This window comes from Cyprinodon tularosa, unplaced genomic scaffold (genome assembly GCF_016077235.1).
Source record: "Cyprinodon tularosa strain WSP-4 unplaced genomic scaffold, ASM1607723v1 ctg74, whole genome shotgun sequence".
In the NCBI taxonomy this organism is placed as follows: domain Eukaryota; kingdom Metazoa; phylum Chordata; class Actinopteri; order Cyprinodontiformes; family Cyprinodontidae; genus Cyprinodon; species Cyprinodon tularosa.
The window spans coordinates 1,389,031-1,402,784 of NW_024039496.1; the positions used below are offsets into that span (position 1 = coordinate 1,389,031).

The following is a 13,754-nucleotide window of genomic DNA, read 5'->3' on the forward strand; positions in this document are numbered from 1 at the left end:
CCTCGGAAAAAGAGGATGACTGAGTGAGGGCCGAACCACGTGGATCCCTCATTGTACCTCTATTGTGCCCATGCGGCTCTATCAATAGTGCTATTGCCGTGGCTACAGGCAATAGAAAAGTGCTGCAGACAACACTTTGAGATAATAGCTTGGTACAAATAAAATGAAGAAAAGTGGAGAAGCCGAGCTTAGCAAAAGTTTGGACTTTACTCAACTAAATACTCACAGACACTGGTACTTTTTGATGTGACCTTTGACCTACAGTTGTCTGCTGGCTATTGCTCAAAGTCGTTATCCTAAACAGATTGGATAAAAAGTCACAGCAGGATATTTTGCTACTAATTTTTAACTAAGTTTGTCTATGTGTATTTTTATATGTGTTTGTCTGTGTCCATGTGTGCATGAGATGATTCCAAGCTTGAGGGCCACAGCTTAGGGCGGTTGCTTAGAGCCTGCATCCAGGCTGTTATAGGAGCAAGCCTGGGCAGGCTGCTCCATTTCTTTCACAGGACAATGACTGCTTTAATTATTTGGCCACACAGGAGTTTAAGAGGATATCAGAGAGACGTCAAGAGGTTCATAACATCAAAATAGAATTCAATTTGTTGTTTTAATAAAACTTGACAAAAGAACATTTGCTTATTGAAAAAAATTATTAAAAAGTTAAAGACTGTATAAATACTTACTTTTGTTTTCTCTTGTAAAAAATCAGTCCAATGTTTGGCTTAAGAGCTAGGCAAAGTTTATCAGTCTAAAATTGTATGACTCCACAGCTACACAAAGGAAACATCATGACATGAATTTTTAGTTAGGCTGTAAGTACCAAAAAAAAAAAAAAAAAAATCTTCATAAATTTTATATTTTAAAGCCACCTCTAAACTTACACTGTAAGTAAATAATACTGTTGCAAGCAATAGAGCTGATAGGTCTGCTTCCACTTTGCAATGGTTCTTTGTAATAAATATTCCAGCTTGTTACAGTTATGCATATCTTTTTAGCTCTAGACTGAGCTCCTTTTAGCTGTGTTGGTTCTGTTTTGGGTCATTTAAAAATAGAAAAAATAGAACGTTGATCTCACAATGGAGAAATTAACTCTGCATTTAATCCATCCCCTTTGATCCATTTGGGGAACAGTGGGTTGCCACTGTGCAGTGCCCACGGAGCAATGTGGGGTTAAGGGTCTTGCTCAGGAACCCAGAGTCTAGGCTGTGGGGATCGAACAGGGTACTTGCAACCTTCTAAGAGCACAAGCGCACTGTTCTAACCATTAGGCCAACACTCCCCATTTAGTGTTATTCACAGGATGGAAATTTAGGTAAAAATGTCGATTAGTTAAAATAATCTATTGCAGCTGTTCTTTATCATTCTCTGCTTGATATAGTTAATGACCCTCTCCCCCTGACTTCTGTGTGTGTTGTGTTAGTCTGTCTGTTCAAAATGGTAAATTGATAGATTTTTTATAGTACCTTCTAGTCATGCAAACAACACAAAGCGCTTTTCACTACAACCACATTCACATTCCATGTGCAGGCAACTGTGCGGTTTAGTGCCTTGCCCAGGGGTACATTGAAATGTGGTACGGTAAAGCTGGAATCTAACATAAAGCTTTCAGATTGCAAGACAACTACTCTTCTCACAGTTCCTCCAAACAATATTAGGAGCTCTAAGGATAGAGAGGTCCAGAATTGGTAAAAGAAAAATAAGTGTGAGACATTAAGGTAAAATTTGGAAAGTAGGGAACTATTGACTTGAAATGATGGTTTACATCTCCATATTAATTTTACTGTGTGAGTTTAGAAAAACTATTTAGGTTGGGCTGACATAAGTAAAACAGATACCAAGCAAAGGCACCTAGAAAATAGTGCTTCACAAAAGTATGAATTAATCTTGAAGATTTATTTCATATGTAATGATGCCTCAACTAAAACTAAGAACTTATCTGTGGTTTATTGCGAAAGTAATGAATAATGAGGAAATTAGAGGAAAATACTCCAATGTTTCCTGTTTTATTTTTTGTTTTTTAAATATCTAAATTGGGAACCTCTATTCAGCTCTTCTGAATGAATATTTTTTATCCATCTTTTGCTGCAATCACAGCTTTACATCTAGTGACTTCTACTCAATTTTGTTTTTAAACCAAAATGACTAAAGCGCAGCCTAGTTAAAGGAACATTAGGTTATCTATGAGCATCTATGACTAACAATTCCATTTAAGTTTGGACTAAAACTTTTTAAATTGCATCTAATACTTAGACCTAAATCCTTCAATTGCTACTTTGATTCTGATGTATTCATAGGTATTTATATTGTCTATCTATATGAGTCAGAAGGTTCAACTTTGATATCCAGCTGTTTAAAATGTCCCTAAAACTTGGCCAGTCTTTTGGCCATAATGTCAGTGACTCATTTGTCTAAGATATTATGTCTTCTCATTTGTGGTGGATGAAATATAAATGAGTTTGAACCAAAAGTGCAACATATGAAGTATATAAAACAAAAATAATTAGACATAACACTGACTAAAAAACTGTATTGGAAACCATATAGTCATACTGTAGTGCTGAAGAGTGACTGATGTGTTCCTGCTCCTACTCCTAGTGCTTTACAGCATAAAACCACACACACACCCACACAGGGTGACTACACCTGTGCTGAGCTGACATCCATCCATGGTCCACCCAGTAGTTTCAAAATGTTTTGCATCAGCATTGACATAGATGAAACATAAGCTTTGATGTATTGCACCTTGGTTAGTGGCCTTGCACAATAGACTGACTTGGGTGGACATGTTGAAGTTAGAAAATGTTCACAATGCTTTGAGCATAGGCATGTCACCTATAGAGAAGCTTGAGTACTCATCTGTCCCAGTGAACGATGGGCAAGGTTTTATCATACATTCCACGTTTGATATTCAATTCATGTTTTTCAAATGGTTTACCCTTGCATTAAATCACATTAACTGTTAATTAAAGCAGCTAGCATGGTACATGACATGACTTTTGGCTTAAATGATTAAGTTTGGAACAAACTTTTTATTTCAAGTAAGAAAAATGTCAAGAACCTTCAAGATTGAAAGATGGTTTGTTTGGAAGAATGGATTCAATTCAAACCTGGGAACACATTTGACTGGTTTTGAAGGAGACAAAACATTACCAAAAGGCTGGGATTACTGATAGAGGCATTTTCAGAAAGTATTTGAAATAGTCCAGTACTTATTCCTTGTTTTATTCCAGATATTATTGAACTATACTTTTCTTTTTTATGTATGTGTTGGTTATTTGGGTTGTAAATTGAATAGAAAAGGACAGAAACTGAACTTTATTGATCTCACAATGGAGAAATTAACTGTCTGCATTTAACTCATCCCCTTTAATTTATCCCGTCTGGGGAGCAGTGGGCTGCCACTGTGCAGCACCCGGTGAGCAGTGTGGGGTTAACAGTCTTTGCTCAGGAACCCAGAGTGCAAGCTCTGGAGATCAGCCGAACCACTAGTCCAACACACCCCACTATGTATGTCAATGGCCAATTAAACTATCTAAACAGTAAAAAAGCAACAACAACAAAGAAAAAGCAAACAGTGACATGCTAAATAGTCATCCATCCATCCATTATGTTACACGCTTGTCCCAATTGGGGTCAGGAGGGGTGCTGGTGCCTATCTCCAGCTGTCAATGGGCAAGAGGCGGGGTACACCCTGGACAGGTTGGCAGTCCGTCACAGGGCAGCACAGAGACACACAGGACAAACAGCCATTCATGCACACACTCACACCTAAGGACAATTTAGAGAAGCCAATTAACCTAACAGTCATGTTTTTGGACTGTGGGAAGAAGCCAGAGTACCCGGAGAGAACCCACACAGGCTCAAGGAAAACATACAAACTCCATGCAGAAAGGGAAGTGAACCCAGAACCCTCTTGCTGCAAGGCAGCAGTGCTACCCACGGTGCCACTGAGCAGCCCACTAAATAGTCAATTTTATTTTTTCTCAGCTTTATTAATTGGGATTTATCATGTAGAATAAATAATTTGTTCACTCCTTCTAATACTCTTAAAGCAGCTTTGCCATGCATTTTTTCTTATTGGGGCTCATGGATTTACTGTATTTTTTTTCCTTCCACTTAACTTTCCATTTATATTTTTAGATACAGAGGATGCTGTATCAGAGGAAGCATCCTCTTGGCAGGTGATATTTAATTTTAATTTAATATATTGTGAGAAACTTGTTTTTTTTCGATTGCCATTGGCTGGAAATCATTGTTAAAAATAAATAAATCTTAAATCACAAAGCTGCACTGTATGTGTGAAGGGATCTACAAGAAATCATATGATTACAGAAGTCATTAGAGTAGCACAATCATTGAACACTAAATGATGCATTATCTCTGTTACCAAGCTCCAAAGGAGCGCAATGGAAATAGTTTTGCCTCCTCTCTTCGTGGGCACTGTCTCCAAGGGGCAGGCCCTGGCTTCAATTTATGAATGGATGGGTGTGGCAAGCGTGTCTATAATGAGGCTGTCGTCACCGCGCTGGCGTGCTTAGAGTGAAGGCTGGCCCTGGAGTGAAACATAACTGCAGCTCTGCCACAAGCTGAAAAGAGACAACGAAGGGAAGGAGAGCAGGAGCGCAGCAGGGCGCCTTTACGCACTCCAGCGTGAGGATCAAACTCCTGGGAGGAATTCTGGTGAGGACACATACAAACGGTGCTCCAAAGCAAAAGAGAGACCGAGTTTTCCTTTGATATACTGTACGCTCACTTTATATTTAAAGTCTCCAAAGTGAAGAAAAATTGTGCTTCTCTGTTACTAGCTGAGAAATTCACTCTGCATTGGATGGGATATAGGCCTATAGGTAAAAAAATGTCAGACAATAGAAAGTGGATGGGAGGTCCCCCTTCTCTGCTGATCATCCCTCCTTGTAGGTGTGACAGTAACAACAAAGGGACGCGGAGAAAACTCGCATCAGGACCACAAGCGGGACAAGTCAACCAGACGGAGAGAGGGCGGGGTGTTGGGGGGCTGCAACCAGCGGCGCGTCTTTTGCAACATGCAGCAGTATTCGTGTAATTGCATTTCCCTTGGCGTCTCTCGGCTGCAGAAGTCGGGAATATATATTTTTTTTTTTGCCTGTCTGCTCTTGCAGACTTTCATCAAACACGAAACTGAGCCGATCATTTAAAGAGTTTTGCAAGTCCGGGCTAAATGGATAGCAAATAATAGCATTATGTGAGGTTTGATCTCAGATGGTGTCATTTTGGGAGGGATTGCCTTTAGGTTGGGGATGTGGCGATCTCATTTGTTTGTGCTTCGCAGTTTAATGGGGAGAGGCGAGCGACGCTCGGAGTAAACTGAGAAGAAAAGGAGCAGAGAGGAGGTGTGGATTCACAGAGGACGGCAAGAACACAGGCTAATGTGTTAAAGAGGTAGGATACACCTTACTTATGATCTTTGATTTATTTAATCCTGCTCTTCAGCCTAAATATAAACATAAACGTGTGCAGGACAGAGCAGACCACATGTGGACAGGAGGGCGAGCGAGTTGCATAACGGTTCAGATAGGGCTGTTCAACTATTGACAAAGCCTCACTGGATAAACCCGCTGCTTTGGAAAGTTTTACTCCAATTTAGTAATTTTTTTTTGCCAAAGTTTGAATTCTTTTAGGTTTATAGATGGTTTCAGTTTGAGTTTTGTTTGTATTAAAGTTTTTAAAAATGATTTGGGTGCGTCACTTGAAATGATTCCAAGACAAAAAACTGTATGAATGTGATAACATGGGGGACATGTCATAATGGTTTCAAAATGTAGTAAATCTATGGAAGACAAAAAGTGCCACAATGAATTAAATTAATAACAATAACAAATAAATAAATAATAAATTATTATTTAAATAATAAAAAGAAGAGTATTTCATTGAGTAATTAAAGGGTGCAATAGCTCCATTGATAATATATTTTTAATACAGAATCGGATAAGCCTGCAATACATACTAAGCCAGGAGTAACCAATTAAAAATCCGTGGGGTCCGAATAAAGAAAATCAACAACCAGTAAAGGTCCGGAGACATTTTTAATTATAATCTGTTACTTTAAACAGAGTTTAACACTGAAATAAAATGCATTCATGTTATACATTTAATTTTTAAATAAAAAATATAAATAATAGAATGTTTTTCCATTTTGAAATCTAAATTGTTTTTGAAGAAGAGAAGAACAGTCTTTTTGTTTGGTATATAGACAATTTCCTGACTCGCTTTTTTTTTTTTTTATAAAACACCTAAACTGACCGTTTTTTAAAATGTTTTTTTTTTTATTGCTTAATCAGAGCAGTGGGCTTTAGGCTGCCCTGCAAGCCTTTAAACCTGGGTTTGAGTGACAACAAAGCTATGCTCAAGAACACATAAAGGTGATAATTCATAGCCTGGATCAATATTGATTTTTGATTCTGTTCATGGTGGAGAATCCTGCTTCACAGCAGTAGGTCGAGCCAAACGTACTCAAAATAAGCAGGGTCCTCTTTGAGCACACCATTTCACTTTTCTTTCACCAGCTCACCGTGCTTCTTCCAGCAGTCCACACTTTCTCTGCTCTCTTATTCCTCATCGTCTTCTCTCTTTCCCATTGCCCAGCTTGCTACAGGTTTGCCTGCTGTGTCTAAAAGTAGCTAGCAGGAGCGACCCTGACTGACAGCTCATTGGCTAATTTGTATTATGTGCAGCCTGGAGCCGGACGCTCCGGATGGCTTCACCGTACAAACAGGAGAAGCAGGGCAAGTAACGTATAGACACTGTCGTCAGACAACATGCAGTAATTTATAAATGTTTTAAATCAGGTTGGGTCAAGATTGGCAAGCAGGCGGGTCTGGATTTACATTTCTTTTTTTTGTTGTTGTTGTATTTGAACTTGTGGGTGTGTTAATATAGTTTTCGCATTAATGAAAAACAAAACCAAATGACTCAGACCCCGTCCACACGAAGACGAACCCTGGCCTAAACGCACAAATTTTTCACCAAACCAGCCTCTCATCCACACGAAGCCGGCGTTTCGGGGGTCTGTAAACGATCTTTTTTTTATTCAGCCTTCAGAGTGGGAAGATTTCGAAACGCCGTTTTCGCGTTTCCATCTTTACGCCCTAACCGCATATTTTTTTTTACACGCATGCGTCATAGCGTCGCCTCTACACACGCATGCGCGACCAGTATTACAACAACAATGGCGCCGTTGCTAATGCTACTCACCCCGCTGTCGGGCTTACAACAGAATCTTCTTCTTCTGGAATATCTCCAGGAAGAACAGAGCAATATCGACGACATAGTTCAGCACCTGAATTTCACTTAACCACGAAAATGGACCCGCAGGGCAACCATGTATAAATATTAGTGCACATGCCCAACATTTCGTCGCTTATTTTTGCTTTGGCACCACAGCGCCACTTACAGGCCTGGCATACATTTTGCAGCGTTTTCATGCATTCGTGTGGACGCTCACATTTATTTTACGTCTGCGTCTTTACGGCAAACGTTTTGGAAAATATCAGCGTTTCGTGTTCGTTTTGACTTTGTGTGGACGGGGCCTAAGAATGAAGGAACTGATCAAGCAGCCTAGTTTTTTAACTGAAGATTTTACGACTGAACACAATCACTGACAAAGGGTTTTATTCCACATTGTCTATGGGCAAAAATTGTCTGCTTGGCCACAAAGCCTATATAATGTAAATTCTGTCAACCATATCTGTGAAAAAGTGTCTGCTAGGACTGACTGATGTGCATTTCAGAGTTTTGGGACCATGCTGGTTGCTGGCACAGAAAGTAATAGTAAAACAGAAAAGTATGCAATTCTCACTACAACCATTAGGTTGTAGTGAAAATTGCATATCTCCTATGGATACAATGTAACGGAAGCAAAAAATATTAAAGCAACAGTCTGGAATGTGAGATCATATGATGAAGAGTTAAAGAGGACTTGTACTACAATGAGAAGGAATTCAGGACAAATGCTGTTCATCAGGTGGTGGGATGGACATTGGACTAGTTAGAACCTGACTGAAAAGAAGCCTTTGATGTGGAATGAGTTTGAGGCATGAATTTAGTTTGCTGAGCCTACATACTTAGACTTAGAGAGACTTAGACAGATTTTATTTTGTCATTTTGTACACACAAGTGCATACAAAAAGAAATTTCATTTAGTACCGCTCTCTAGACTTTTTCATTTTTTTATGTGCAGCCTTACCAAAGGTAAGCAGCAGTGATAAAAACACTGTGGTGAAAAAAAAGTGATATAAACATACAACTGTTCCTACATTCAGGTTTTTATTATTATTTATTTTTATTTAATTTTTTTTTTATAGTACTTGTTATTGTAAAAATCACCTGAAGATTTTACAGTGTTGTTTTACAGCATATCTTTATGGTAAATAGTAAATTTGTCAAGGTTTTAGTTTTCTAATCACCATCATTTTGAATACTTTTATGCTGGACAGTGTTACATTCATTTTGACTGATGGATAAAATTGCACCCAGCAATGTATTTTATATATTTTTTGCTCTATTTTGCAAAACAATTAGTTTAACATCTTTAATAAATCTAAAATGAAACACTTTCACCCTACTTTAGTGAATTGAGCCCCAGCCTGAAGCAGCAGCTAGCAGTAGAGTTTGTCAGTGTTCACAGACTACAGTTTGGATTACTGCAGATTTTTGGCCAAGCATGGAAGGAAACTCTGTATCTGTGACAACAGCAAAAACACATATATCCATGCTACCTGCATAATATTTTTCTGGATTTTTTTCCCTCTTGCCTTCCTTTGTCTTCATCATTCCTTCCCTGCTAAGCCCAGAAAATGTAGTGGGTGTGGGGATGGTTGGAAAGCTGACATCAGTTCCTCCGCTCCAGCCCACTCCTCAATGTTTTTCTATCAGCTGTGGAATTTAAACCATTCTGTCTTTTGGGTGAGGCCGTCCCTCTGTCTGCCCCTCTACTCAGAGGAGTGCGTTGTTTCTGAAAAGCCTGTCTGTGTGTATGTGAGTGGAGCTGGGTAGGTAAGAGTGGGGCTTTCCAGTTGGGTTACACACCAAACATTTCTGGCTGTTGCATAGGCATCTAGTGAGCCAGATTCACACAGCTGGGAGTCAAATAAGAAGAAGAGTCTTTGTGTGAGCCGATCAATGTCCCACATACATTTAGAGTTTTCTTTAGAGCACTCCTTGAATTGCTTTTGCATGTCTGCATGGCTGATAATTATAAATACAGGTGTGCAGAGAGGCTGATTTGTAATTATTAAAGTTGCAGTATAAAATCCATATACATTTCTGCATAGGCTAAAATTCACTAGACGAGAGATAACTAACAGAGACTCATAGTGATCGTGCACTAGAGGCCTCCTTTCTCACCCAGACCACATGATGCTTTTCCTCTTGGTATGCTGTGAAAGAAAAGACGGAATAGAGAGGGAAAACAATAATAAGAGGAAAAAAGTAATTATAGAGAGAGTTTGTTTCCTACTAGGGTCTTAAATGCAATCTCAGTGAGCAAAACTTTGAATTTAAAGAGTAAAAAGTTGTGCAAGTCAGAATGAAGAAAGAGCAGGGGGTAGCGTCCTAAGACTGAAAAAGAGAAACAAATAAAACAGAAACCAAGCTGTGGAGGAAAGAAAGAAGGGAGTGCAGCCGAGGGCAGATCTAGAGGAAGGGGGACACCAAGGGGTTTTGGCTGCTGGAATGTTGGTGTCGAAGTTGTTGTGGTACTTGAAAACAGACAGCAGGGGAGAGCTTTGCAGACCTGATATGATTGTAAACATGATAAATTATAGAGAACTTTTTGTTTGTATGGAATAACTGATCTAGTCTGTGATGGTAAAAACATAATATACTCTAGAAAAAATTGCACTTTTTACCAACCAAATATAAAATAGACGTTGGTATATATGTGTCAAATTTGGTACAGGGTAGATTATATATAAACAATTTAGGACCTAACAGAGTAAAATGCCATAGTACCAAGCCCACAACCTGGAAAAATATGTAATTTTATTGGATCTGATCCAATTTTGATCCAGTAAAGTGGTTGAAAGACAGTCACCAATGATTACAAATGCCATCTTTCGTTGGTGGGCGGGGCTCAGGTGATGTCAGATTTAATTTTGTCTGAGACTAAATTTGAGTCATTCTTGGAGAGTCTGGTATGACTTTCTTTCCAGGAGCTGAAACAATTTTGTCTTTCATATTATTTATCAGAATCAAAACCTCTTGAAACTTCAAAAGTGCAACATTAAATAAAACATTCACATTTCCTGAGGGATGAGAAATACTTTGGCATTGAATATAAAATGGGCACAAATTGTGAATTTGGTCTAATATGGCTTACTTTCTGGATTTATTTTTTTGTAGCTCTGAAGGTTATACATAGTACCAAATATGCCTCAACACACAAGCAATCCAAATATACAGGGGATTGTTGCAAATTCAAAGCGGAGCTCACTCAGCCTGCCCAAATAAATCCCTGGATTTAAAACATGAATTTATGAATGGATGAAGTCAAGGCCTTGACAGCTTGTGCGTGATGATTTTTAGCAGCCTCTGTGGTTAGAGACACAGATAAGGAGGCGTTGCCTTATGAGCATGGACAGGGAAGGCTAGAACTGGGCCAAGTGGGTATGAGAGGATAAAAAAAATCCAGTTCAGTTGGGAGTGGTTGTCCCTGTCCAGGCATGGCCAATGAAACTGCTTTGAGCTGGAACAAGGCCAGAACCTGAGAGGGGTTGTTTCAGGGGTTCAGGAAGACTGCAATGAGAGAGAGGAGTATTACACAACATCCCTATTGACAGCACCTATTATGTTGCATGTTGAGTAATCAAAGTTATATCTGGATATCTTTTTTTCTCTTATTATGATTCTAGAATGATTAATGATGATCAGTTCTTATAAAGACACGTCCTCCATTTCCGTCAGATTTAGTATCATTAATTTTCTGCACTTTAACACTGAATAATTTCTATTTGGCCATAGTTTCGGCATTGCCTAATTTTAAAATGACACGTCATGAGAGGTCAGGTAGAATTACTACTGAAGATGAGTTCTAAACATGGCGAGGAAACTAATGTTAAAAACAGGCCTTGATCTATCTTTGGCTCTAGGGTTTTAGCCTGGAAACTCCTTCTTATCTATATAAAATGTTCTTAGTTATTAAATGAATAGTACACCCAAAACATGATTAGCCTTCATTTTCTACTCACCCCCATGCTGAACAAAACTCTGGAGTACTTTTTTGATATCTCAAATGCATCTGGAGATCTGGGAGGCTTCTTGCTGTCTGCTGACATTCAAATAATGGAGGTCTATAGTGCCCGAGACAGAAAGGTCCACAAAAGTCCACAAAAACGTGTCAATATTCCTCCATACTGCTCGTCCAATGTAATCCAAGTGTCCTGAGTGGGTAGCATCCAGAATTTACTCGAAACAAAGTCATTTAGAACGTTTTAGAGCCTAAACAGTAGTGTATAGGATTTCCTAATAGCGCCCCCATGCGCGCTCACGATTCTACGGAAGCCGGCAGACCAAACCGGAAGAAAGTGCGCATTCAGCGTCTGGTCTGCCGATAATGCAAGCGTAGAAGAAGAAATGTGCTGTTTACCTGTGCAAAGAAAGAAACAACGAAAGAAAAATGTCTGAGGACTTCAGTGTTGAGGAAGAGCATGAGTTCTTTGCCGAGCTGAATGCGCTGGTTTGGTCTGCCGGCTTCCGTAGAATCGTGAGCGCGCATGGGGGCGCTATTAGGAAATCCTATACACTACTGTTTAGGCTCTAAAACGTTCTAAATAACTTCGTTTCGAGTAAATTATGGACGCTACCCACTCAGGACACTTGGATTACATTGGACGAGCAGTATGGAGGAATATTGACACGTTTTTGTGGACTTTTATGGACCTTTCTGTCTCGGGCGCCATAGACCTCCATTATTTGAATGTCAGCAGACAGCAAGAAGCCTCCCAGATCTCCAGATGCATTTGAGATATCAAAAAAGTACTCCAGAGTTTTGTTCAGCATGGGGGTGAGTAGAAAATGAAGGCTAATCATGTTTTGGGTGTACTATTCCTTTAAAGTGGTCATGAAGTTAGGCCTTGCTGGAATTATTTTCTATATATTTTTGTTTAGAATATTTTGAAATCTAAGAATTTGCTGGTATATGTAAATTTTTTTTGCAAAGGTTCTCTTTTAAGGTTTGTAACATTTTATTGCACTTTATTTTTTTTTACACGTTTATGAGAAATGAGAAAAGGACTTGTGTAGTGATAGAAAAATGATGTGTAATGTAATGATGTAAAATGTTTTACTAGTTAAAAACCTAAAGATGTAGCATGCATTTTGCACTTCTACAAATCTTAAGAATTTCAATAGCTTTTAAATTATACATCTATCTGGTATTGAACTGGAATGTTGTAATTCATTGTTATGCTCTATTCTAACCCATCTCACTCTAGCTCTTCCAGTATATTTAAGGTGGAGGAGATCTGTACCCCTGTCTTTAGAGTTAGTTGTATTTAATGCCAACCATCTTCCCCTTAAGTGTGATTGCTTCCAGTTTCCTGCTGATAAAAAAACAAAAAAAAAAACATCCCCACAGCATGACACTACCACCACCAGATGTCACAATTTCTAAAGGATATAAGGAATTAGCCTAAATCGGGCTGCTTAGTGGAACAGTGGGTAGCACTGCTGCCTTACAGCAGGAAGGTTCTGGGTTCGATTCCTGGCCAGGAATTTCTGCATAGAGTTTGCATGTTCTCCCTGAGCATGCGTGGGTTCTCTCTGGGTACCCCAGCTTCCTCCTACAGTCCAAAAACATGATTAATTGGCTTCTCTAAACCCCTTAGGTGTGAATGCTTGTTTGTCACTTTGTTGCCCTACGATGGACTGGCGACCTGTCCAGGGTGGACCCCGCCTCTTGCCCAATGACTGGAGATAGGCACCAGCACCCCTCGTGACCCCACTTGGGATAAGCGTGGATGGATAGCCTAAATCAAATGATCAGAGGGCTTTATGTAAGGATATAATAGTGAAGTGGTCTGCATACAAATGTTTACCAACCTCTTTTTAAAGATACTTTGTACAACATGTCTCTCAATCTCCACACAAGAAAGAGTTGTGCATTATGGTACAAACACCAAGCAGCACTAATTTGCTTCCCTTTATTTTTGTTTGTGTTAGTGTCAATGTATGTTTGTGCAGGTGTAGCACAACAACAAACATATCCTCCTCTGTCTATATCCGTGCAAACTCTATACGCAATTTGATCCGAGGCCGTCTATTTTTTGGCATCTGCTCCACTCATTATGGCAGAAAGCTGATCCCATTGCCTCAATTGGTCCCAGCATCATATGACTGAGGGAATGACAACTAGGAATTCAAATGTGTGTGTTGAGCTTTCTCAGACTGAATTTGAGTTGATATGAAATTAACTAAGTTGTTTTTTTAGTTGAAACTGTACATTGTTGCTTATAGCAATGGGCTTGATTACAGACAAACAGGTGCGATTGTGTCCCCACATCCCCTGCAGGACCCTTGAAGATGACCCATACACCATGTCTCTTTGCATGTCTGCATGGATTCTAACGCTCACATATGTCTGGCTTCTGTGTTGTTCACACAGTTGTAATCTCTAGCGTCTCATTTTTAGTGCCTGTGAGCCTTGGCTGTCTGTCGGCTTATCTTCCTGTTTGTTTTCCCATCTTGCCTGCCTGCCTATCCATCTGACTTTCTTTTAA

At 39.3% G+C, this 13,754-nt stretch overlaps 1 protein-coding gene across 2 annotated transcripts in view; it reads left to right on the plus strand.

Moving 5' to 3' along the window:
• Positions 1–4,548: 4,548 nt before the first annotated feature.
• rhobtb4 (Rho related BTB domain containing 4) overlaps positions 4,549–13,754 on the plus strand; it is a 51,327-nt gene continuing 42,121 nt past the window's right edge. Inside the window, exons 1-2 of one of the 2 annotated variants that reach the window (XM_038269807.1) lie at positions 4,549–4,683; positions 5,312–5,421. The gene's annotated coding sequence lies outside the window, so the exon portion shown is untranslated. Of the gene's footprint in view, positions 4,684–4,770; positions 5,225–5,311; positions 5,422–13,754 lie in introns of those variants that run through there. The other variant, XM_038269808.1, reaches the window with a different exon arrangement.